This window comes from Canis lupus, unplaced genomic scaffold (genome assembly GCF_011100685.1).
Source record: "Canis lupus familiaris isolate Mischka breed German Shepherd unplaced genomic scaffold, alternate assembly UU_Cfam_GSD_1.0 chrUn_S1882H2081, whole genome shotgun sequence".
NCBI classification, from domain to species: Eukaryota; Metazoa; Chordata; class Mammalia; order Carnivora; family Canidae; genus Canis; species Canis lupus.
In genome coordinates this window covers 4,716-29,000 of record NW_023330745.1, presented here as the reverse complement: position 1 = coordinate 29,000, position 24,285 = coordinate 4,716, and the positions used below count along the sequence as shown (strand labels likewise).

Here is a 24,285-nt window from a genome sequence, read left to right as displayed (position 1 = left end):
CGACGGGGGCCCGAACCTCAGCGCCCCCAGGCCAAGGGTCACATGCGCCCCCCCCCCCCCCCCCCGCCAGGTGCCTGCGCGCCCCTGCCCGGCAAAACGGCTGTGTAAAGGGACACGAAACGGCCCTGGCGGAGTGTTGCGTCCGTTTTCTGTGTTCCTCCTTGGGGAATCCGGACGGGGGACACGCAGCGGACCTGTATCATCCTGCTGGATGGCCCCCCCCACACAGCCTGGACGGCCACCGCTTCACCCCTCTCCATTGCAAGGCCCAACCATACACTCAACAGAAACGTGCTCAACAAAAATATGTTGTGATTCTCTAAAAATACGTTTGTAAATTCTTTGTAGTCCTCCCTATACGAAAAACAAGGCTTCATTTTCCTCCCCTTGATGGGCAGTACTTAGTAATTTGTTTCTCACATAAACCATATGGAAGAAGTGACGGGGTAGAAATTTGGCAGGTAGATCATAAAAACCCAAGTCGGGACTCAATCCCAGGACCCCAGGATCATGCCTTGAGCCGAGGGGAGACACTCAACTGGTGAGTCACCCAGGTGCTTTCACGAGCCAATATCTTAAAATCACATTTTATTATGTTTTCCCATTTCACATGCATCCGATTTAAGGGCATAGATTTGCCTGTGTGGTGGAGTCGCGCCACATGGACACATAACTTTGTGGATCCCATGGCGTGAACTCGAGAGAGACAGAGACATGAGGACATAACTTCCCAGATAAGCCCTTTTGTCTGACAAGGCTTCAAGCATGAGCTCCCAATGACACTCGGGCTTCAAATATCACAGAAACTTCTTGAATCACTTGTTAACATCCAGGGAACACAGTTTAGAAAACTGAGCTGTTTTTTGTTAAAAACAAACAAACACACACACACACACAAGTTAAATATCTCAACATCCTAGAGATAACTACTGTTGGTTAATTAACATTTTGGTGAATATTCTTCTAGGCATCTTTCTATGAATACATCCATATGAATATAAACGTCTATGTCTAGGTATATGCGTGCACACACAGGCACACACACATATACCCTTTTATCTTTAGTGGTCACCCCACAGAACCCTACGGAGATGAAGAAAAAGCAAAGTGGGATCCAATTAGTGTCAATTCCACTGCTCTTGCTGCCTCTCCTTATATCCTTGCCCTTACTTAAAAAAAAAAAAATTTATTTGAGGTGCACCTGAGTGGCTCATTGGTGGTGTCTGCCTTCAGCTCAGGTCATGATCCTGGGGTCCTGGGATTGAGCCCTGTATCTGGCTCCCTGCTCTGCTGGGAGCCTGCTTCGCCCTCTCCCACTCCCCCTCCAGTGTGTGCTGTCAAATAAATAAATAGCCTTTAAAAAAGACCTATTTATTTTAGAAAGAGAGACATCATTAGCCAGAGGGGCAGAGGGAGAGAGAGAATATCCAACAGACTCTGAGCTGAGCGTGGAGCCCCACTTGGGGCTCGATCTCAGGACCCTGAGATCATGACCTGAATCAAAACCAAGAATCGGAGACTTGACCAACTGAGCCACCCAGGGCTCCTTTTGTTCTCTCTGTCTTCTTCTCTGCATGGTTCTTTGCTCCTGGCAATGCGAGAAATTACAAAGAGAGCTTCACCAGCCCCCACAAACCCTTGCTGACTGTACAGCCCTCGCTCTCTTTTGCCCTCACTACCCCAGGTTGGGAATCTCTCCAAAAGCGTCACAAACTTTCCTTTCAGCTAATGGTGAAGGTTGCTGTGCATGCCTTCCCAGATTGCCTCTGCTCTTATTGACAGATGTACTTCCGACATATATTTACAGAAACCAGAAGCCATGGCGAGAGGCAACCCCACCATCATCTCCGAATTCCTCTTCATGGGACTGTCAGAAGTGCCAGAGCATCAGGCCTTCCTCCTCAGCCTGTTCTTATCAACGTACCTGGTCACCACGGTGAGGAATCTCCTCATCATGCTGGTCATCAGTTCTTCCAAACACCAACCTCCTCACCCGCCACGAATTCTTCATAGCCAAGCTGTCCTGCATCAACATCTGCTTCAGCTCTGCCACTAGATAAAAAATGCTGGTCAAAGAGCTGGTCAAAGTAATAGTCACTAGCCAAATGACAAGCTTCAATATTTCATTCATAGGAAATATTGAAAATATATGAACCAAGCATTTAACTCAAGAAAGTAGGAAAACAGCAGCGTCAACACATGCAAAACAAAGAAGGGGGAAAAACTAACAACAATAAAAGCAGTAAGCATTCTGAACCCATGTAGAATGGGCCAGTGGAACCAAGTGCTGGTTCTTTGAAAAGACCCACAGTACAGAAGAAGTGACCGGGTGGAAATTTGGCAGGTGGATCATAAAAGGCTCTCCAGCTTCACTTGCTTTCTCCTAGCTAACTCTCACCAGGGAAGCTCCTCAGGAGATGAGATCCAGGTGGTAGGAAACTGAAGCCGCCAGCCAACAACCATGTGAGTGGCTTCTGTGAGCCGCTTCGGAAGCAGATTTGCTAGACCAGCCCAGCCCTCAGGTGACTGTAGCACTGACCAACAACTTCACTGTGACCTCACGAAAGACCCTGTGCTAAAACTACCCCGGCTACGCCACTCCTGGAACCCTGACTCTCAGAAACAACAGATGTCTGTTCCTTTAAGCTACTAAAGTTTGGAGTAATTTGCTATGCAGTGACAGACAACAATACACGTAAAGAAGACTATTCCTGTTAGCCAAAGGGATAATATCCTACGTTAGATTCAACAAATACTGCTACACACTCCTCCACAGATGTAGTGCCTTTGCATGCCCACAATGTGTGAAAGTGCCTCTATCTCCACAGTCTTGCCACCGCAGTAAACTGTCAAGACTTTTGATTTTTGGCAATCCAGTAGGTGAGAACTGGTATCTCCATGTATTTTAGATTTATATTTCTTTTTCTAAAAGATTTTATTTATTTACTCATGAGAGACACAGAGAGACAGCAAGAGAGGCAGAGACACAGGCAGAGGGAGAAGCAGGCTCCATGCAGGGAGCCCGATGTGGTACTCGATCCCGGGACCCCAGGTATACATCCCCAGGCCGAAGGCAGACGCTAAACGGCTGAGCCACTCAGGGATCCCAGCTTTATATTTCTGTTATGATTCAGCCTGAACACTTTTTTATGTTTTTTTAATAGATTTTATTTATTTATTCATGAGACACACACACACACACAGAGGCAGAGACACAGGCAGAGGGAGAAGCAGGCTCCATGCAGGAAGCCCGACATGGGACTCAACCCCGGGCCTCCAGGATCACACCCCAGGCTGAAGGCGGCGCTAAACCGCTGAGCCACCCGGGCTGCCCACTGTTTTATATGTTTAAGGACCATTTGCATTTCCTTTTCTGTGAACCATCTGCTAATATCCCTTTGCCCATTTTTCTTTTATTTCCTATCAATATTTAGCAGATTTTTTTTATATGTTAGGGATGTTAGCTCTTTGGAAGTGACATACATTGCAAAAGTGTTTTTCCTGTTTGTTATTTCTCTCTCTTTCTCTCTCTCTCTCTCTCTCTCTCTCTCTTTTTTTTTTTTTTTTGGTTCTGGAGTGATATTTTGACATGCAGACTATTAGTATCATGAAATTGGTCCTAACTTTCTCCAGGATATTCTATTTCTTAACAGAAGACTTTATTTATTTGAGAGATATATAGAGAGAGAACACAATCAGAGGGGAGGAGCAGACGGAGAAGGAGAAGCCTACTCCCTGCTGAGCAGGGAGCCTGATTTGGGGCTCAATCCGGGACCCTGAGGTCATGACCTGAGGCCTAAGACAGATGATTAATTGAGCCGCTGAAGTGCCACTGGGATATTGTGTTTAGAATTCTTTCTTTCTTTCTTTCTTTCTTTCTTTCTTTCTTTCTTTCTTTCTTTCTTTCTCTTTCTTTCTTTCTTTCTTTCTTTTCTTTTCTTTCTTAGAGAGAGAGAGAGAGAGAGAGAGGCAGAGACACAGGCAGAGGGAGAAGCAGGCTCCATGCAGGGAGCCCGACATGGGACTCCATCCCAGGTCTCCAGGATCACACCCTGGGCCGATGGCCGAGCTAAGCCATGGAGCCACCCGGGCTGCCCGGGATATTCTTTTGAAATGTACATAATTCTAACGTTTATCTGGAACAACATGAAAAAGTAACCAGGAACCTGCTGAAAAAGGACCCTAATGACCAGAGAATAGCTAGTAGACCCATCAAAATGCCTACCAATGCTAAATGTAGTGAGAACATGCTGTTGTGTTGTATGTTTACACTAACACAGAGAATATTCCAGGATGATTTAGACCTGGATAGATACAGGATGTTTTCCAAGATCTTGAGGAAAAATAATTATCATGGGCAGAGGAGCTAAGAGCCCAGTGATGCCGAGAGGACCGCCAGAAGCTTCACACAGATGTTTCAGTCATTTTCTCCAAATGCCCTGAAAATGACAAGATGTGGCTGAGGAAGACACAGACACTCTCCCCTAAGTGGAAAACAAAACAGCCCAAGGATCCTAATCATCTCAAGAGTCTTTCGGGCATTCCCTTCTTTTACTATAAGCATTCTACTCTAGTCAAGGGGAACATCTTTCTCTTTCCATGGAAGAAGCTACAAAGAAACTGGGAGAAATGAATAGATGATGAGGTTGTTCGTATTGGAAAAAATCTAGGGTGGATATTTGTTGCATAAGCAGCTAAGAGAAACCAGATGTAAAAAGAGAAAGAAAGAAAATGGACTTCCAGGTTCTAGTTCAGCATATAAGAGATTGGAAGTTGTCACTCTGTCCCAACAATCAGCCAAAAGCCGAACAAACAAAATCAAAAACCCTTGCTAGAAGTGTCAGAGAACCGGGGTTACGGGGCAAATCGCTGCACCCCAAATGGAAGAGACAGATAAAGAGAATCACAACTGGAGCGCCTGGGTGGCTCAGTTGGTGAAGTCTCTGCCTTCGGCTTGGGTCACGATCCCAGTGTCCCGGGATCAAGCCCTGCATTGGGCTCCCTGCTTGGTGGGGAGCCTGCCTCTTCCTCCACCCTGCCACACCACTCATGCTCTCTTTTACTATCTCTCTCTCTCTCTCTCCCAAGAAGTACAATCTTTTAGAGAGAGAGAGAGCATCACAACTGACCCACAAGCAGACACCTCTATGAGAACCAGTGACAGGGTGGGAAACCTTGAATTGTAGTTGACCGATTGCTGGAGGCTCAGTGGGGACAGGTCTGAGGGCGACCCAGGCATAGGGCGGCCCCTCATTATTGTGAGCTTCACCTTAAGGAACTCTACCAAGTCCTTACAGTGCATACTGAAGAAACAGCCTCTCGTGCTTCTAGCAGGGGAATGGAAAAGGTACCCATCGTGACATATACCAGACCATTCTCATCCTAAAGTCTGCTCGCCAGAGAAACTATCTGGCCACAGCCTGACCTGCTGGGGTTTTATCAGAGCCTAACTGCCTGGGGAAGGGAAATACACAACTCCAGCCCTCTGCAGCCAATCCTGACCCACCTAAAAGCGGGAGGACTGAGATGCAGGCATGAAGTCTGCAGCCCCAGGTCACAGGCTCACCAGAGACGGGCCTCATCATATTATTACAGAATGCTTCCCTGACCCCGCTCGCATCACTAAAGGCCTATTTACAACAGTTCCGTTTACCCAGTAAAGCACGTCCAACTACCAAGAAAAACTTAGAAGGTGTGCTAAAGGGCATAAAACAGTTTGAAGAGGCACAGCAAGTATCAGAATCAGATTCAGATAGAAGAGAAATGGTGGGATTGTCAGACTAACAAAATGACCATGATTAATATGCTCAAGGCTCTAGCGGAAAAGTGTACAATGTGCAGGAACAAATGGGTAAAGTGAGCAAAGAGATGGAAAATCTAAGCAAGAGTAAAAGAAAATGCTAGAGATAGAAACCACTGTAATAGAAATGAAGAACGTATTTGATGGGCTCAGTAGTAGGCTGGACATTGCTGAGGAAAGAATCTCCTTAGTTTATTTATTTTTAAAAGATTTTATTTATTTACTCATGAGAGACACACACAGAGAGAGGCAGAGACACAGGCAGAGGGAGGAGCAGGCTCCACGCAGGGAGCCCGACTTGGGACTCGATCCCGGGACCCCAGGATCACGCCCTGGACCGACGGCAGCGCTAAACCGCTGAGCCACCCTGGCTGCCCGAATCCCTTGAGTTGAAATATATGCAGTGAAAACCTTCAAAACTGAACAAGGAAAGAGACAAGAACGTATAAAACATAGAACCCGATATCCACGGACTGTGGGACAGTCACAAAAAGTGTAACATATTTCTAATGGGAGTGCCAGAGGAGTCAAGAGAGAAGGAACCAAAGAAATATCTGAAGCAATAATAACTGATAATTTTCCAAAATTCATGTGAGATGCCAAACCACAGATTCAGGAAGCTCAGAAAATATCAAGTAGGATAATCCCCCAAAACATTGTATCTAGGCATAACATATTTAAACTGCAGAGAAAGATAAAGAAAACGTCAATAAAGAAGCCAGAGAACAATACAACTTCTCTATAGAGGAGTAAAAAATAAGAATTACATCCAACTTCTCCTCAAAACCAGAGAAATAAAGAGAAAGTAGACTGAAATATTTAAAGTATTCAGGGGCAAAACCCCCCACCAATCTAGAATTCTATATCCTACAAAAGTGTCCTTCAAAACTGAAAGGAAATACTTTCTCGGACAAAGAAAAGTTGAGTGAACCAGTAAACGTACCCTTGCAAGAGATGTTAAAAGTTCTTCAGAGAGAAGGAAAATGGTCAGAAACTCAGATCAACATACAGAAAGGAAGAGCATTGAGAGAAGGATAAGTGAAGGGACAATAAAAACTTTTCTTTTTTTTAAAAGATATTTCAAAGCTCTTTTTTTAAGATTTTATTTATTCACGAGAGACACACAGAGAGAGGCAGAGACACAGGCAGAGGGAAAGCAGGCTCCCCTCGGGGGGCCCGATGCGGGACTCGATCCTAGGACCCCGGGATCACCACCCTAGCCAAAGGCAGACGCTCAGCCGCTGAACCACCCAGGTGTCCCCGAAAAACTTTTCCTTATTTTTAATTACCCTAACAGATGTGTGTTCAGAATCTTACCGGCAATAGTACATTTGACGATTCTAGCTTATGTATATGTGACATGCATAACACCACGGAGGCAAGAGATGGGAGGCAGGAATTAGAATTACTTTCTTCTAAAGTACTTACACTACCAGCGAAGGGATACTGTGTTATTTGAAAGCGGACTTGCAGGGAGGCCTGGGTGTCTCAGTGCTTGAGCATCGACCTGCCTTTGGCTCAGATCATGACCCCGGAGTCCTGGAAGCGAGTCCCGCGTGAGGCTCCCTGCAGGGAGCCTGCTTCTCCTTCTGCCTGTGTGCTGCCTCTGGGTCTCTGATGAATAAACAAAATCTTAAAAAAAAAGAAAGAAAGAAAGCAAGCAAGCAGACTTGGAACAGTTGCAAGTGTATATGGAAAACTCTAGGGAAACAAAACTAAAGATTAATAACAACATTATTACTATGCTAAGAAAGGAAAGTAGAATCATGTAAAAAGATAAAACCACAAAAGAGAGAAAAGGACTGGAAGACAAAATTATGAACAGAGAGTAAAGGTAACCAGTAGAAAGCAGTAACAAACGTGGTTAAGTATTATTGCAACTACACGAATAATCCCTTCAAACATCAATAGTCTAACTACACCAGTGAAAAGACAGAGATCGTCAGAATGGCTAAAAACCTGAAATCCAACTGTGTTGTCGACAAGAAACTAATTCTAAATATAAAGACGTGTAGACAAACGCTAACGGGGTGGAGAAAGTTATAGCAGGCTAACGCTCATCGAAAGGTAGCTGGAGTGGCTACATTAATTTCGTATCAGGGAAATTATAAGGAATAAAGAGAAGTATCACATAATGATAAAGGGGTCATTTCACAAAAAAAGCCGTCATGACGTTTAATGTGTACGTACCTACCCACAGAGTGTCAAAATACATGCGGCCAGAGCTGATAGAATTGCAAGGAGAAACAGATGGCTTCGCTATTACAGGTGGTGCTATTGCTGGGTGTGTGTGTCCCCCTAAACCTTGTATGGTGAAATATAATCCCCAACGTGATAATATTTGGAAGTGGGGCTTTGGGGAGGTGATTAAATCACGAGGGGAGAGCCCTCAAGAATGGCATTAGTGCCCTTACAAAGGAGGCCCCAGAGAGCTCCTTTGTCCTCTTTCACCATGGGAGACACAGCAAAAAGACAGCCAGCTATGAACCAGGAGGTGGGAGTTCACCAGACCCCACATTTTCAGCGGCTGGACTGTAAACTTGGCCAGCGTCTAGAACTGTGGGAAATAAATGCTTGTTGTTTGTAAGCTACCCTGTCTCCGGTGTGTTTGTTATACCAGCTGAAATGGACTAGGGTACTTGGGGACTTCATCACCCACCTATCAGAAATGGGCAGATCCAGGAGGCAGAAAACTAGTGAGGACATAGTTAAATCCAACAGCAACGTCAATCAACTCTAAATGACATGCAGAAGCTACTTTGTACAGCAACAGCAGAGCACACAGTCTTTTCAAGCTCGCATGGAACATTCATCAGGATTAGTCACCTTAGGGCCGCCCGGGCGGGTCAGCGGTTGAGCATCTGCCTGTGGCTCAGGGCGTGATCCCAGGGTGGTGGGATCGAGTCCCTCATCGGGCTGCTTGCATGAAGCCTGCTTCTCCCTCCGCCTCTGCTTCCTCTCTCTCTGTGTGTCTCTCATGGATATATTTAAAAAAAAAAAAAAAAAGACCCACGGTATAGATATAAAAAAAAAGGAAAACACAAATAGACAACATTATGAATGATAATACCTTTTTAGCAATAATCGCACCTTGAATAAACCTCATTGGCTACGATCTGCCACTGCACAAAGCTTATCGATAAGAATACCTAACAACAGACTTAAATAAATGGAGGAGGGGCGCCTGGATGGCTTAGTCATTTGGGTGTCCAACTCTTGGTTTCGGCCGGGGTCCTGATCTCGGGGTCATGGGATCGACCCCTGCACTGGGCCCCGTACTTCTGAGAGTCTGCTCGAGATGCTCTCTCCCTCCTCTTCCGCACTTCTCGCTGTTCACATGCGCTCTCTCTACATAAAAATAATACTTTAGGGGATCCCTGGGTGGCGCAGCGGTTTGGCGCCTGCCTTTGGCCCAGGGCGCGATCCTGGAGACCCGGGATCGAATCCCACATCGGGCTCCCGGTGCATGGAGCCTGCTTCTCCCTCTGCCTGTGTCTCTGCCTCTCTCTCTCTCACTGTGTGCCTATCATAAATAAATAAAAAAAAAAATTAAAAAAAAAAGTTAAAAAAAAAAGATATGACATTTAAAAAAAATAATAATACTTTATATATATAATATATATATGGAGGAAAATGTTAAAATCCACAAAAATGCTCCGTATGGTTTTATGACACTGTCATAAAATTAAAAGGCGATGGACAGTTTTCCCAAAAAGAGTGAAACAGAGGTTTCACTCGAGGAGAGAAAACCAAATTGACTCCTCGAAAAGAAAGATGAAATAGAATCAAAGATCCGCTTTGCCAGAAGGCGGTAGGTGCAGCTCATTCCATCAACCCTTTAAGCAAACAATTGTTCCTCTGCTATTTAAACAGTTGCAGATGATAAAAAAAAGCTTCTCAACGCGACCTAGAAGGTCAGCACTACCACCGCCATACCAAAGCCTGAGTGCAAGGTGGTACACAAAGAGAAAAATTTTAATTTTACTTTGTTAGGATTCTTATTTCTTTATTCATGAGAGACAGAGAGAGAGAGAGAGAGAGAGAGGAGAGAGAGAGAGAGGCAGAGACACAGGCAGAGGGAGAAGCAGGCTCCCTGCAGGGAGCCCGATGCGGGATTCGATTCCGGGTCTCCAGGATCACTCCCTGGGCTGAAGGCGGCGCCAAACCGCTGAGCCACTCAGGGATCCCCGAGAAAAAATTTTAAAGTGATCAGGACACCCCTTTTAAAATAATCTGGGCAACTTTGTACATGTTGAAGCACTAGAGGCATCCTAGTAAGATCAGGAATAAGACAGGGGTCCCCGCTACCACAAGGGTCATTTAACAGTGTGTCAAAATGCTAGCCAAGAGGAAAGCAGCACAGAGAGGTAGCAGTTATCAGTATAGGAAAGGAAGGGTCAAAAAGTATCATTATTTGTAAATGTGACTGTCTTTCTAGAAAATTCTGACGAATCAACTGAATCCTGGTACTAAGAGGAACATACCCAAAATTCATCAAAATAAGTGATACAAGGGTGCCTGGGGGGCTCAGTCGGTGAAGCTTCTGCCTTCGGCTTGACTTGTGGTCCTGGAGTCTGGGGATCAGGCCCATGTTGGACTACCTGCTCAGCAGGTGTGTATGTGTGTGTGTGACTGCCTCTCCCTCTGCCTCTCCTGCCGCTCGTGCTGTCTCTCAAATAAATAAATAAAATCTTTAAAAAAAAGAAATACTATGGGGCACCTCGGTGGTCAGGGGAGGAGCGTCTGCCTTCGGCTGAGGTCGTGATCCCAGGGTCCTGAGATCAAGTCCCACATCGGGCTCCCCACACGGAGCCTGCTTCTCCCTCTGCCTGTGTCTCTGCCTCTCTCTGTGTCTCTCATAGGTAAATACATAAAATCTTTTTTACAAAAGTAAAATGATTTAAACAGAGAGGCTTTGAGGGACAAATCGACATACAGATTACAATTCAGGAAACAATAGAAGGTTCACAAACATACCTCGTCCAGAAGACCAAATCAGCAGGCAGGTGTCATCTAACACGTGATGCTGGGGAAAAAAGCAAAAATCCTGTCAGCTTTTCACAGCAAAATTATTCTTAGGCGGATAAGAAGAGGTAAATATAAGACAGGAAACTTTTTAAAGATATTCTATTGACAATACACACTCAAGACGAAGGGAAACCTCTGCATCAAACAGGCAACGGAAGGGATCACACGTCAAACCTGGTGCGTACCGACCTATGAATAAAGAGGCAATTGAAGAAACATCTGCCATCTGTATAACAAAACACTAATATCCTATTAATTGTAAAAGCTCATTATAAAGGGTTCAAATATCCAAGCCATGAGGATACAAAAACAAAGCGAACCAAAAGGATGACAAGACAATTCTCAGAGAGGGAGGAACAGAATGACTTGTTAGTCAACTATGAAAAAACTCAGGGCGGTTAATAAAGAAACGTGCATCGAAAGAAACTACCACTTTCCCCGATGCAGACAGCAGGGCGGTACGGGGAGGTCCGACCCCGGGGGAGGAGGTCGACCCATACACCTTCCCACCCACACTGGCCAAGATCCTAGAGCCTTCGTGCTGAGGGACCCGTCGCAAAGCCTCTGGGATAAACTCGCGCACGTGTGCTTTGTGTTCTACAAATACACACATGGTCGTAGTGACAGACGATGTCACCGTCACAGAGGAACGTACACTGGGCCGCCCCGCAGCACCGGGTCTGCGGTCGCCGCACCCCCACAGCGGCACTGCCCCACGGGGTATCCCGAACCCCAAGTGGCTGTTGAGCACACTCAACGGGGGGAGGGTGTAGGTGTCAAGTGCACGCGGAATTAGGAAAACACCGTGACTGGAATGCAAAATACCTCGTTAATACTCTTACTGACTATACACGGCCCAACGATCATATGTGGGATAGGACTGGGTTCAGTAAAACGGATGGAAATTATTTTGTCCCTTTTTTTTTTTTTTTTTTTTTTTTTTCTTGGCTCCCTTAGTAAGTTCCCAAAGAGTTTCTCCTGCACGTTTTCGTGGTGAGTTCATTCCGGAGTGTGTCATGGGCTTTACCGTCCCGGGACACGGGGCCCTGCTGACCCTTACTAGTTACCGCTTTATTTAGGGAGGCTCTTAGCTTTGTACTTCCACGGGGCCACTTTGCTGAGTGCTCTTATTTGTAATGTTCTCCAGTAGGATCACCGTGTGTTGTCAGGCAGGCAGTCATAGCATCCTGAAATGATGATTACTGTACCTCCTTCTGTTAGATATTTCTACTTACGTCTTTTTTCCGTGCCTGGTTTAATTTTCTACTTGACACGATAATCGCGTGGAATCATAGTGGTCATACGCAGTATGTGTGTTTTGCTCCAGACTTCAATGGAGATGCTCCTCCTGCTCTTTGGATTCTGAACTGTTGGTAGAAATACGTAATGTAAAGTAAGAATTCCCCTCGTCTGACTATATCAATGTTTTTTTTCCTTTTTATAAAGCAAAAAGGACATTCGATCTTGTTGGAGGCTTCTGTAACGTCTGTGGAGAAATGATCACGTGGTTCTTCACTTTAGATCGATTAAAATGGTGTATGATTTCCACAGATTTTCTAACACGGAACCATCCTTACACTCCCCAGTCAATCCCTCTTGGTCACGTTTTATTTTTTTATCGAGGCGTAGCTGACGTACAGTACTATGTTAGTTTCCGATGCACGGCACAGGGATTCAACAGTTTTATACGTAGGAGGCGACCACCAGGATGGGTCTAGCTACCACCTGTCACCACGCAAAGTTGTTAAGATACAACTGACTGGGATCCCTGGGTGGCTCAGCGGTTCGGCGCCTGCCTTTGGCTCAGGGCCCGATCATGGAGCCCCCGGGTCGAGTCCCACGTCGGGCTCCCGGTGCATGGAGCCGGCTGCTCCCTCTGCCTGTGTCTCTGCCTCTCTCTCTCTCTCTATGTCTATCATGAATAAATAAATAAAATATTTAAAAAGTATATAATTGAGTACATTCCCTATGGTGTACATTGCATCCCTGGGTCTTATTTATTTTAAAACTGGAAGTTTTGTACCTCTTAATCTCCTTCCCCTATTTTACTTATCCTCCCACTCGCTGGTGGTCTGTGAAGCACCAGATCGTTCTCTGTATCCTAAGTGTTTGTGCTTTATTTCGTTTTTTTTACATTCCACATACAAGTGAAATCGTACGATATCTGTGTTTCTCTGTGCGAGTTATTTCACGTAGCAGAAGGCCCTCTAGGTCCATCCATGTTGCTGCAAATGGAAAAAGATCTCATCCTACTTTTTAAGGTTTTATGTTTGTACTCATGAGAGACACAGAGACAGAGGCAGAGACGCAGGCAGGGGGAGAAGCAGGCTCCGTGCAGGGAGCCGGACGCGGGACTCGATCCCGGGACCCGGGATCACGACCTGAGCCACCCAGGCGGCCCTCATTCTTTTGTGATGGCTGAGTAACATTCGTGTGTGTGTGTGTGTGTGTGTGTGTGTGTGTGTGTGTGAGAGAGAGAGAGAGAGAGAGAGAGAGAGAGAGAGGGAGAGAGAGGGAGCTCTTTACCCACTCATGTCTTGGTGGACACTGAGGCTCTTTCCATGCCTTGGCTGTTATTGTGAACAGTGCTCCGGTGAACACAGGAGGGCACAGATCTATCTGAATTAGTGGCTTCTTTTAAGAGTTTGTTTTTTCAGTCATCTTGACACCCAGTGTGGGGGCTTGAACCCACAGGCTCGAGATCCAGAGTTGCACATTCCGCCAGCGCAGCCAGCCAGGTGCCCCTGATTTAGTGCCCTTACTGTCTTCCCTAAGTACACAGAGGTGGAATGGCTGGATCCTACGGTGGTTCTACTTGTAATTTCTTGAGGACTCTCCATGCTGTTTTCCACAGCCGCTGTGCCATTTGGCATCCCCCCCGCCCCCATATCTCAAGGATTTAAATGAGCTACTACATCCTGTTTGGCATAATTCCATTTAGCAGTTGCGCACCGATAGTCGTAAGAATCATTCATAGCTTCATCGTCTGTGCTCTCTCCAGGGGCATCGATCCTCCATAAGCAGCATATGGAAGTTGTAACTCTTTTAATGCCGTGGACTACTTTAACATAGCACCGGAGTGGTCTGCGTCTTAAAGATTTGCTTGAATTGCCCTCTAAAGTCAGCTGACCTAGTACTTTTTTAGAAAGAAGACGTTATTTGTTCACTTGAGAGAGAGAACGCGAGCAGGAGGAGGAGCAGAGGGACAGGGAGACGCCGAGCTCCTGCTGAGCAGGGCGCCCGACTCAGGCCCCCGGGATCGTGACCTGGGCGGAAGGCAGACGCTGAACCCACTGAGCCGCCCAGGGGCCCCGACCCAGTACTTTTTACAGCAGCTGCTTTTGAACCACATTTCCTATTTCTTTTGTAACAACCGATGAGGGGGCGCCCGGTGGCCCGCTCGGTGAAGCCTCTGCCTTCAGCTCAGGGCCCGATCCCGGGTCCTGGGGTCGAGCCCCACGTCGGGCCCCGAGCTCGCTGGGGAGTCTGTTTCTCGCCCTTCCTCTGCCTTTCTCCCTGCTCATGCTCTCTCTCTCGCTTTCTCTCTCGAATAAATAAATAAAAGAAAATCATAAAATAATAGCATCAAACCAGTCTTTACTGTTTTACAGTTTCCCTTTCCTCGTGGCAGTGTCGGTCATTTATGCCTCCGCGGGAGGACAGACCTTTGACCGTTCCCCCAATCGGATTGACATGCAGTCGAGTAACTACTGTCTGATTCCACACCAGTTCCTCTAACTCTGTGCTCGTCTACTGACTTTCTTGTCTTGTTGCGTGTATTGGGGCTTTCTTTCTCCCCTTTTGGATGAGTATCTTAGCTGACGGATCACCTTTTTTTTTTTTTTTTTTTTTTTAAGAACCACTTCTCAAATTTATCAGTTGTGTTATTTTCCTGATTAACTGACTCCTGCATTTATATTGCATGTTTCCTTCCCTAGTTATTCTTCAGCTTATTTCTGGCCTGTGTCCTCATGATTTGCAGTGGATACTTTATTCATTTTCATATTTTCTGGCTCATTCACACAAGTAGGTAAGGCTATACATGTTCTTCCTGTTTTTTTTTTTTTTTTTTAAGATTTTAATTATTTCTTCATGAGAGACACAGAGAGAGGCAGAGACACAGGCAGAGGGAGGAGCAGACCCTTTGCGGGGAGCCCGATGCGGGACTCGATCCCGGGACCCCGGGATCACGCCCTCGCCTAAGGCAGACGTCCAACCTCTGAGCCACCCAGGTTCCCCTCTTTGTACATTTACATACAGTTATACCTCGATTGCATGATAAAGTGGCTTTAAATGACACCTAAACTCCTCCACCCGGCTCCAAAATATGAGGGCAAACCAGGATATCTATAATACGACGCTCCACAGTCTTTCCACCTTCCCTCTCAATGAGCTTGATGATGTTGTTTCCACATTATCGGGCAAATAACATTGACATTCTCCTTTATGATTATAATTCCTACACCTTTACTACTTTTCCTCTCCATACCGTTTTTTGGTGGCGTAACATTCATATAGAAAAGTGCACAAACCCTATACGTAGAGCTCTACATATCGCCACGAACCCCGGCAGCAATCAAGAAACCAAACCATTCGAATCAATACCAGTACCCCGGGAGTCACCTGCGCCCCTTCCCCAGTAACTGCTCCCGCTTCTGCTCCCAGAAGTGGCCAACCTGGCTTTTAATGACACCCGGCAAGTGTTTTTGCTTGGTTTTGAAGGTTATAAAAATGCAGTTATATAGGATGGTTTCTTAGTGCCTGGTCTCCTCTGCTCATGGTATGTCTCTAAGGCACATGTTTCCGCTGCACATGGCTCTGGTTTTTACGTTTTCATTCAATGTATGATATTCCATCACATGACTACACCACAGCTTTTTTTTCATCCATTCTAGTTGCTTCTGGAGTTTTCATGTTTTGACTATTATAAGTAACGTGTCTACGAATTTCATGTTTGAAAAATGTTATACACATGCAGATATGTACAGAGATGCAGTTCTGGTGAGACCGATGGAGGAGTTTTCAGGTTTATTTTGTTCATGACTTCGCTGGAACCACAAGATCCCCCTATGACACATTTACCCAGCGCTCTAAATGACAGCACATCACACGGTTAGGGAACGAAGAACATTACTCTACCAGGTAGCAGAGGATACGGCCAAAAATGTGAAGATAGGTGGCTGCAGAGTTCATGCCCAGAATCCAACACAAGTCCCGAGTCCTCGTGGGAAGGTAGGGTTCGTTAGCCAGGACATCAGCAGTTGTGTCATAAGGGTCCACCCCGACCCGAGGACGTGACTGGAGAAAAAGGTTAAAATTAAGAGTCAGAAGCCAGAGTGGAACCAATCTGGAAAGAGTACGTAAAGAACAGTAGTGAAATTATTTGGGTCACTCAACTGAGAAGAAACAGAAAGCTGGTCTTGACCTTGCTTATTATCGAATACTAAATTCCCAAGAGAATCAGAGGTGTTTCAATCGGGGGGGGAGGATTAAAAGCATACAATTAAGTAGATAATATGAAACCATGAATATGAACACACTGATGGAGAACTTTTAGGTATAATACCAAAGCCAGAAGCCATGAATGAATAAAAGTATTCAGTATTTGATCATAAACAATGATAAAAAATATATATATAAAAAAGTATATAAACACATGATAAATCTGTGGCAAAAAATATCACGAAACAAACAAAAAACCCACAACGGGAATGGACTGAAAAAGTTATGTGTAATCAACAACTGAACGGAGCATGATATAAAAAATCCAGAATCGGGGATCCCTGGGTGGCCGCAGCGGTTTGGCGCCTGCCTTTTGGCCCAGGGCGCGATCCTGGAGACCCGGGAGCGGTCCCACGTCGGGCTCCCGGTGCATGGAGCCTGCTTCTCCCTCTGCCTGTGTCTCTGCCTCTCTCTCTCTCTCTCTCTCTCTCTCTCTCTGTGACTATCATTAAATAATAAAAATAAAAAAATAAAATATGGACTTATAAAAAAAAAATCCAGAATCCCCTGCTCCCCCCAAATCAATCTCCCTCTCTTTTGCAGAAAAATGTTGGCTTCTGGGCCGCTCGGGGCTCAGTGGTTGAGCGTCTGCCTTTGGCTCAGGTCTTGATCCACGGGGTCCTGGCGTGAGGTCCCACATCGCGATCCTCAATCCTCGCGGGGAGCCTGCTTCTCCTCTCTATGCCTCTGCCTTTCCCTCTGTGTCTCTCAGGAAGAGATAAAATATTTGAGAAAAGAAAAACATTAGTCACGTTCTGCACCATAAGGACACAACTTGAATTTAAAAGAATAGAAACAGGGGATCCAGGGGCTCAGCGGTTCAGCGCCTGCCTTCGGCCCGAGGCGTGATCCTGGGAGTCCCGAGATCGAGTCCCACATCAGGCTCCTGCATGGAGCCTGCTTCTCCCTCTCTATGCTCTGCCTTTCTCTCTGTGTCTCTCAGGAATAAATAAAATATTTGAGGAAAAAAAAAAAACACTTTAGTCACGATCCGCACCATAAAACAAAACGTAAATTTAAATTAATAGAAACGATAGGGTATGTGCTCTCAGACCATAACAGAATTAAACTACACGTCAGTACAAAAAGAGAACAGTAAAAGTCCCACTATACTTGGAGATTAATGTTATTGAAAAAACACAGGGATCGAAAAAAAATCTCAAAAGAAATGCCGAGGTATTTTTAACTAATGAAAATAAAAATACGACTTTTCAAAATTTGTAGAATGCAGCAAGATTGATGCCTAGAGAGAAATATATCTCATGGAATACATGCATTAAAAAGAAAGATCTAAGATCAATCTAAGTTTCCTCCTTAGGAAAGTAGGAAAAGAAGAGCAAATTATTTTTTTTTTAAGATTTAGTTATTTAATTATTCATGAGAGAAAGAGAGCGAGAGAGGCAGAGACACAGGCAGAGGGAGAAGCAGGCTCCATGCAGGGAGCCCGACACGGGACTCGATCCCGGGACTCCAGGATCCCGCCCCCGGGCCGAAGGCAGGCAACCAAACCGCTGAGGCACCCAGGGATCCCCAAGAAGAGCAAATTAAATGCAAAGTAGGCAAAAGCCAAGAATTATAAGAATTAGAGGAGAGCTCAATGAAATTGAAAACAGAAAAGAGGAAAAACAAAAGCTGCTTCAAAGGATCAGTAAAGCCAGGCAAATTAAGCCTCAGGAGAGGCAAACGAGGAAAAAAACGCTAAGTCTCTAGGTAGGCTAACAAAGATTTTTTTAAAAAGACACCAATTATTACCACTATGAGAAATGAAAGAGAATGAAAGACTTCCACACTGTGAAGCTGCCGCTGCTACCCACGAGGTGGGAGGGGGGCGGACAAGGTCAGCACCTTCTCTGCCCCCCCCCCCTTGGAGCCCTTCAAGCCCCCCAGTGCCTGGGTAGCACTGCTGCCAGCCCCAGTCGCTGCCATGTCACACACCCCCTCCACTGCCCCCCGGGGCAGAGTTTGCACAAAGTCCCCCCATAGTATAAGGGGAGCCACGTGAGGGGCAGGGGGGACGGGGAGGAGGTCTGTTCCCCCTGGTGGGGCTGGCGGGGTGTGTAGCTGCCCCCCACCTCTCCCTACTTCTCGCCCCTCAATAAAATGATCTTAAACCGCAAAAAATTAAAAATGAAAATGATTTTTAATATGCATACTTGATTGTTTATTAATATGGCTTGTTTTTATATATTGCTAACACATAATTATATAACATAAAAACAAACAGATTAATCACCTTAAAATATTTAACCACACAGACCTTTAAAGCAAAAGGAATAATCGTGTCACGGGGCTTTAATGTGTATAAAGGCGATAGGTGGGAGAGCTACGTTGAATGAATGACGGGAAAAGGAGTCGAATGGGACAATATACAATATACAATGGGACAATACAAAGAGTACATCTAAATCAATACGTAGAAGAAATGCAGTGAATATAAAATAGCATGGAAATATGTGTGTGAATACATGTACAATGTTTTTGGTGTACATAAATTATTCCAATGAAATACTTAGGAGGATCACGTTGGATATAAAGCGCAAGAACTACGTTGTGCCTATAAAAGAATGCATACGGCACACCATGGAACCTACAGTCATTACAAGGATATTAATCCAATCCCACCAACAATCCTATCTGACAACCTAGGCGAAATGGAGTAAATTCTTCAAAGACACAAACGTGCTAAGAGCCACGCAAGACGATGTAGCAAATGCGCAAAGGCCTAGATGTATTAGAGATAATGAGTCCGTAATTAAAACCCTTCCAAAGGAGAACACGCAAGGCCAGGATAGTTTTCACCGGAAAATCGTACCAAATACGGAAGGAAGAAATTATACCAATTCTCTACAATCTCTTCCAGAAGACAGAAGCGCAGGAAATACTTCCGAAGCCACTCTACGAGGCCAGCGTTACCCTAACACCAAAACCAAACAGACACAGTGTAAGAAAGCTACAGACCGCTCTCTCTCGCCAACACAGATGCAAAAGTCCTCAAGAAATTTTATCAAATCGAGGGGGATCCCCGGGCGGGCTCAGCGATTTGGCACCTGCCTTCGGCCCGGGCGTGGTCCTGGGGTCTCGGGATCGAGTCCCTCGTCGGGCGCCTTGCATGGAGCCTGCTTCTCCCTCTAACTGGGTCTCTGCCTCTCTTTCTCTCTCTCTCTGTCTCTCATGAATAAATAAATAAAAATCTTTAAGAAAAGAAACTATTATCAAATCAAATCCAATAACGTATCCGACGAACTACGCATCACTACGAAGTGAAATTTATCCCATGCGTGCAAGGATGGCGCAACGTGTGAAGATCAGTTAACATGCTCTATCACATCAATAGGCTAAAAAAGACAAATTATATAATCTGATCAAGATACCAGAAAAGGGTTTGGCATAATTCAACCCCTACTCTCGATCGAAACGTGCTCAGCAAACTAGGACTAGAAGGTAACTTCCTAAGCTCGATAAGGAACATCTGTAAAGCAATCGACGGTTAACATCCTACTGAATGGTGAGAAATTAAAAGCTTCCCTGTTAAGATCGGGAACTCGCAAGGAGGGGATCCCTGAGTGGCTCAGCGGTTTGGCGCCTGCCTTTGCCCAGGGTGTGACCCTGGAGTCCGGGGATCGAGTCCCACGTCGGGCTCCCTGCGTGGAGCCTGCTTCTCCCTCTGCCTGGTCTCTGCCTCTCTCTGCCTCTCTCTGTGTCTCTCATAGGTAAATACATAAAATCTTTTTTTACAAAAGTAAAATAATTTACTTTTTTCTAATTTTTTTTTAAATTTCTATTTATTTATGATAGTCACACAGAGAGAGAGAGAGAAGCAGAGACACAGGCAGAGGGAGAAGCAGGCTCCATGCACCGGGGGCCCGACGTGGGATTCGATCCCGGGTCTCCAGGATCACGCCCCGGGCCAAAGGCAGGCGCTAAACCGCTGCGCCACCCAGGGATCCCAAAAGTAAAATAATTTAAACAGAGAGGCTTTGAGGGACAAATCGACATACAGATTACAATTCAGGAAACAATAGAAGGTTCACAAACATACCTCGTCCAGAAGACCAAATCAGCAGGCAGGTGTCATCTAACACGTGATGCTGGGGGAAAAAGCAAAAATCCTGTCAGCTTTTCACAGCAAAATTATTCTTAGGCGGATAAGAAGAGGTAAATATAAGACAGGAAACTTTTTAAAGATATTCTATTGACAATACACACTCAAGACGAAGGGAAACCTCTGCATCAAACAGGCAACGGAAGGGATCACACGTCAAACCTGGTGCGTACCGACCTATGAATAAAGAGGCAATTGAAGAAACATCTGCCATCTGTATAACAAAACACTAATATCCTATTAATTGTAAAAGCTCATTATAAAGGGTTCAAATATCCAAGCCATGAGGATACAAAAACAAAGCGAACCAAAAGGATGACAAGACAATTCTCAGAGAGGGAGGAACAGAATGACTTGTTAGTCAACTATGAAAAACTCAGGGCGGTTAATAAAGAAACGTGCATCGAAAGAAACTACCCACTTTCCCCGATGCAGACAGCAGGTCGGTACGGGGAGGTCCGACCCCGGGGGAGGAGGTCGACCCATACACCTTCCCACCCACACTGGCCAAGATCCTAGAGCCTTCGTGCTGAGGGACCCGTCGCAAAGCCTCTGGGATAAACTCGCGCACGTGTGCTTTGTGTTCTACAAATACACACATGGTCGTAGTGACAGACGATGTCACCGTCACAGAGGAACGTACACTGGGCCGCCCCGCAGCACCGGGTCTGCGGTCGCCGCACCCCCACAGCGGCACTGCCCCACGGGGTATCCCGAACCCCAAGTGGCTGTTGAGCACACTCACGGGGGGAGGGTGTAGGTGTCAAGTGCACGCGGAATTAGGAAAACACCGTGACTGGAATGCAAAATACCTCGTTAATACTCTTACTGACTATACACGGCCCCAACGATCATATGTGGGATAGGACTGGGTTCAGTAAAACGGATGGAAATTATTTTGTCCCTTTTTTTTTTTTTTTTTTTTTTTTTTTCTTGGCTCCCTTAGTAAGTTCCCAAAGAGTTTCTCCTGCACGTTTTCGTGGTGAGTTTCATTCCGGAGTGTGTCATGGGCTTTACCGTCCCGGGACACGGGGCCCTGCTGACCCTTACTAGTTACCGCTTTATTTAGGGAGGCTCTTAGCTTTGTACTTCCACGGGGCCACTTGCTGAGTGCTCTTATTTGTAATGTTCTCCAGTAGGATCACCGTGTGTCGTCAGGCAGGCAGTCATAGCATCCTGAAATGATGATTACTGTACCTCCTTCTGTTAGATATTTCTACTTACGTCTTTTTTCCGTGCCTGGTTTAATTTTCTACTTGACACGATAATCGCGTGGAATCATAGTGGTCATACGCAGTATGTGTGTTTTGCTCCAGACTTCAATGGAGATGCTCCTCCTGCTCTTTGGATTCTGAAACTGTTGGTAGAAATACGTAATGTAAAGTAAGAATTCCCCTCGTCTGACTAGATCAATGTTTTTTTTCCTTTTTATAAAGCAAAAAGGACATTCGATCTTGTTGGAGGCTTCTGTAACGTCTGTGGAGAAATGATCACGTGGTTCTTCACTTTAGATCGATTAAAATGGTGTATGATTTCCACAGATTTTCTAACACGGAACCATCCTTACACTCCCCAGTCAATCCCTCTTGGTCACGTTTTATTTTTTTATCGAGGCGTAGCTGACGTACAGTACTATGTTAGTTTCCGATGCACGGCACAGGGATTCAACAGTTTTATACGTAGGAGGCGACCACCAGGATGGGTCTAGCTACCACCTGTCACCACGCAAAGTTGTTAAGATACAACTGACTGGGATCCCTGGGTGGCTCAGCGGTTCGGCGCCTGCCTTTGGCTCAGGGCCCGATCATGGAGCCCCCGGGTCGAGTCCCACGTCGGGCTCCCGGTGCATGGAGCGGCTGCTGCTCCCTCTGCCTGTGTCTCTGCCTCTCTCTCTCTCTCTATGTCTATCATGAATAAATAAATAAAATATTTAAAAAGTATATAATTGAGTACATTCCCTATGGTGTACATTGCATCCCTGGGTCTTATTTATTTTAAAACTGGAAGTTTTGTACCTCTTAATTCTCCTTCCCCTATTTTAACTTATCCTCCCACTCGCTGGTGGTCTGTGAAGCACCAGATCGTTCTCTGTATCCTAAGTGTTTGTGCTTTATTTCGTTTTTTTACATTCCACATACAAGTGAAATCGTACCACTTCTCAAATTTATCAGTTGTGTTATTTTCCTGATTAACTGACTCCTGCATTTTTATTGCATGTTTCCTTCCCTAGTTATTCTTTGGCTTATTTCTGGCCTGTGTCCTCATGATTTGCAGTGGATACTTTATTCATTTTCATATTTTCTGGCTCATTCACACAAGTAGGTAAGGCTATATACATGTTTTTCCTGGGCTTTTTTGGAAAGATTTTATTTATTTATTCATGAGAGACAGAGAGAGAGGCTGAGACACAGGCAGAGGGAGGAGCAGGCCCGAAGCAGGGAGCCCGACAGGTCTTTGAAGCCATTGTGTTATCCTTGTCATTTTCTAGATACTCTCAAGTTTTCTCCTGGATATATTTTTTGAATCGACGTTTAAGGCGGTTTTTTTTTTTTTTTTTTTTTTTTTTTAAGGCGGTATTTAAAATTTTCCAGATGACAGGGTGGCTTTCACTTTGTATATTTTTAAGGGTATTATGTATTTATTCATCACAGCACCGAATGGTAGAGGCAGAGAGAGAAGCAGGCTCCGTGCTCCCAGGTCTTTGTTTGGTGGGGGCCTGCTGCTCCCTCTCCCTCTGCCTGCTGCTCCCCCTGCTTGTGCGCACTCTGTGTGTGTGTCTGTGTCAACAAAATGAACATCTTTGAAAAAATACTGTAGCTTTACATAACCCACGTAGTCCCGTCTTATGCATACCACCCGGCACAAGAGAACTTCCTGTGATGATGGAAATGTTCTGTGAGATCCAGAAGCCGCTAGCCACACATGGCTATTAAGCACTCGACACCACACGAGTGTCGTTAAGGAAAGCAATTTTTGATTTCAATTAATTACAGGTAAATAGTCACAGATGACCAGCGGCCACCATATAGGACAGTGCAGCTCTGGACAGTGTCTTTATTCCCACGATGGGCATCAAGTGTCCCTCCTTCCCTTTCCACAACCATTCACATTGATCACATTGTACTTTTCTCTAAATGCTTATGTTTCTACATTTATTTATTCATTTTCTAAATGAATTTATTTATTTATTCATGAGAGACACACACAGAGAGAGGCAGAGACGCAGGCAGAGACGCAGGCAGAGGGAGAAGCAGGCAGAGACGCAGGCAGAGACGCAGGCAGAGGGAGAAGCAGGCCCCATGCAGGGAGCCCGATGCGGGACTCGATCCTGGGACTCGAGGACCACGCCCCGGGCCGAAGGCAGGCGGCGAACCGCTGAGCCACCCAGGGAAGCCCGGCGTATTATTTTCATGTTGAGTCACACAGGTCCCAGAAGCAAGAAAAGCAAGGAGGAGAAGAGAAAGACGATCAGCAAAGTAGAGAGGCTGCAGGTCAGGATCACAATTACGATCTAGTTACAGACGACGGCCTCGACGAAGACGCTGCGCGTCTATAAAGCACTGAGCTCCCGTTATCAACCTCCCTGTACTTGACCCTTGAACAAAACAGGTTTGAATCTGAGGGGCCCACTCCTGTGCTGAAGTTTTCAACAAACACAGCCTAGGACTAAGGTTTTTTTCTCCTGTTTCTGGTTTTATTCACATTTCCCTTCCCCCGCTCACCTCCTGGGCAGAAGGCAGTCTGTGGCATACATACCCCGCAGCAGGCCTGTCACTCAGCTGTTTATGCCGTCGGCGAGGCACGCACTCACCGGTAGCCTGTTGGTAGTAAGGTTTCGAGTCGAGGGAGTCGA

At 45.6% G+C, this 24,285-nt stretch overlaps 1 long non-coding RNA gene across 4 annotated transcripts; it reads right to left on the bottom strand.

Moving 5' to 3' along the window:
• Nucleotides 1-589: 589 nt before the first annotated feature.
• LOC119878752 lies at nucleotides 590-16,115 on the bottom strand. 4 transcript variants are annotated; one of them, XR_005387112.1, is made up of 5 exons: nucleotides 15,968-16,115; nucleotides 12,064-12,195; nucleotides 10,778-10,826; nucleotides 1,925-2,052; nucleotides 590-856 (listed from the first exon to the last, which is right to left on the bottom strand). It is a non-coding gene; the product is annotated as an uncharacterized LOC119878752 (long non-coding RNA). The 4 variants fall into 4 exon arrangements; XR_005387109.1 differs by lacking the exons at nucleotides 10,778-10,826; nucleotides 12,064-12,195; nucleotides 15,968-16,115 and adding exons at nucleotides 7,229-7,432; nucleotides 8,627-9,226; XR_005387111.1 differs by lacking the exons at nucleotides 10,778-10,826; nucleotides 12,064-12,195; nucleotides 15,968-16,115 and adding exons at nucleotides 7,229-7,414; nucleotides 8,627-9,226.
• Between the last annotated feature and the right edge of the window lie 8,170 nt (nucleotides 16,116-24,285).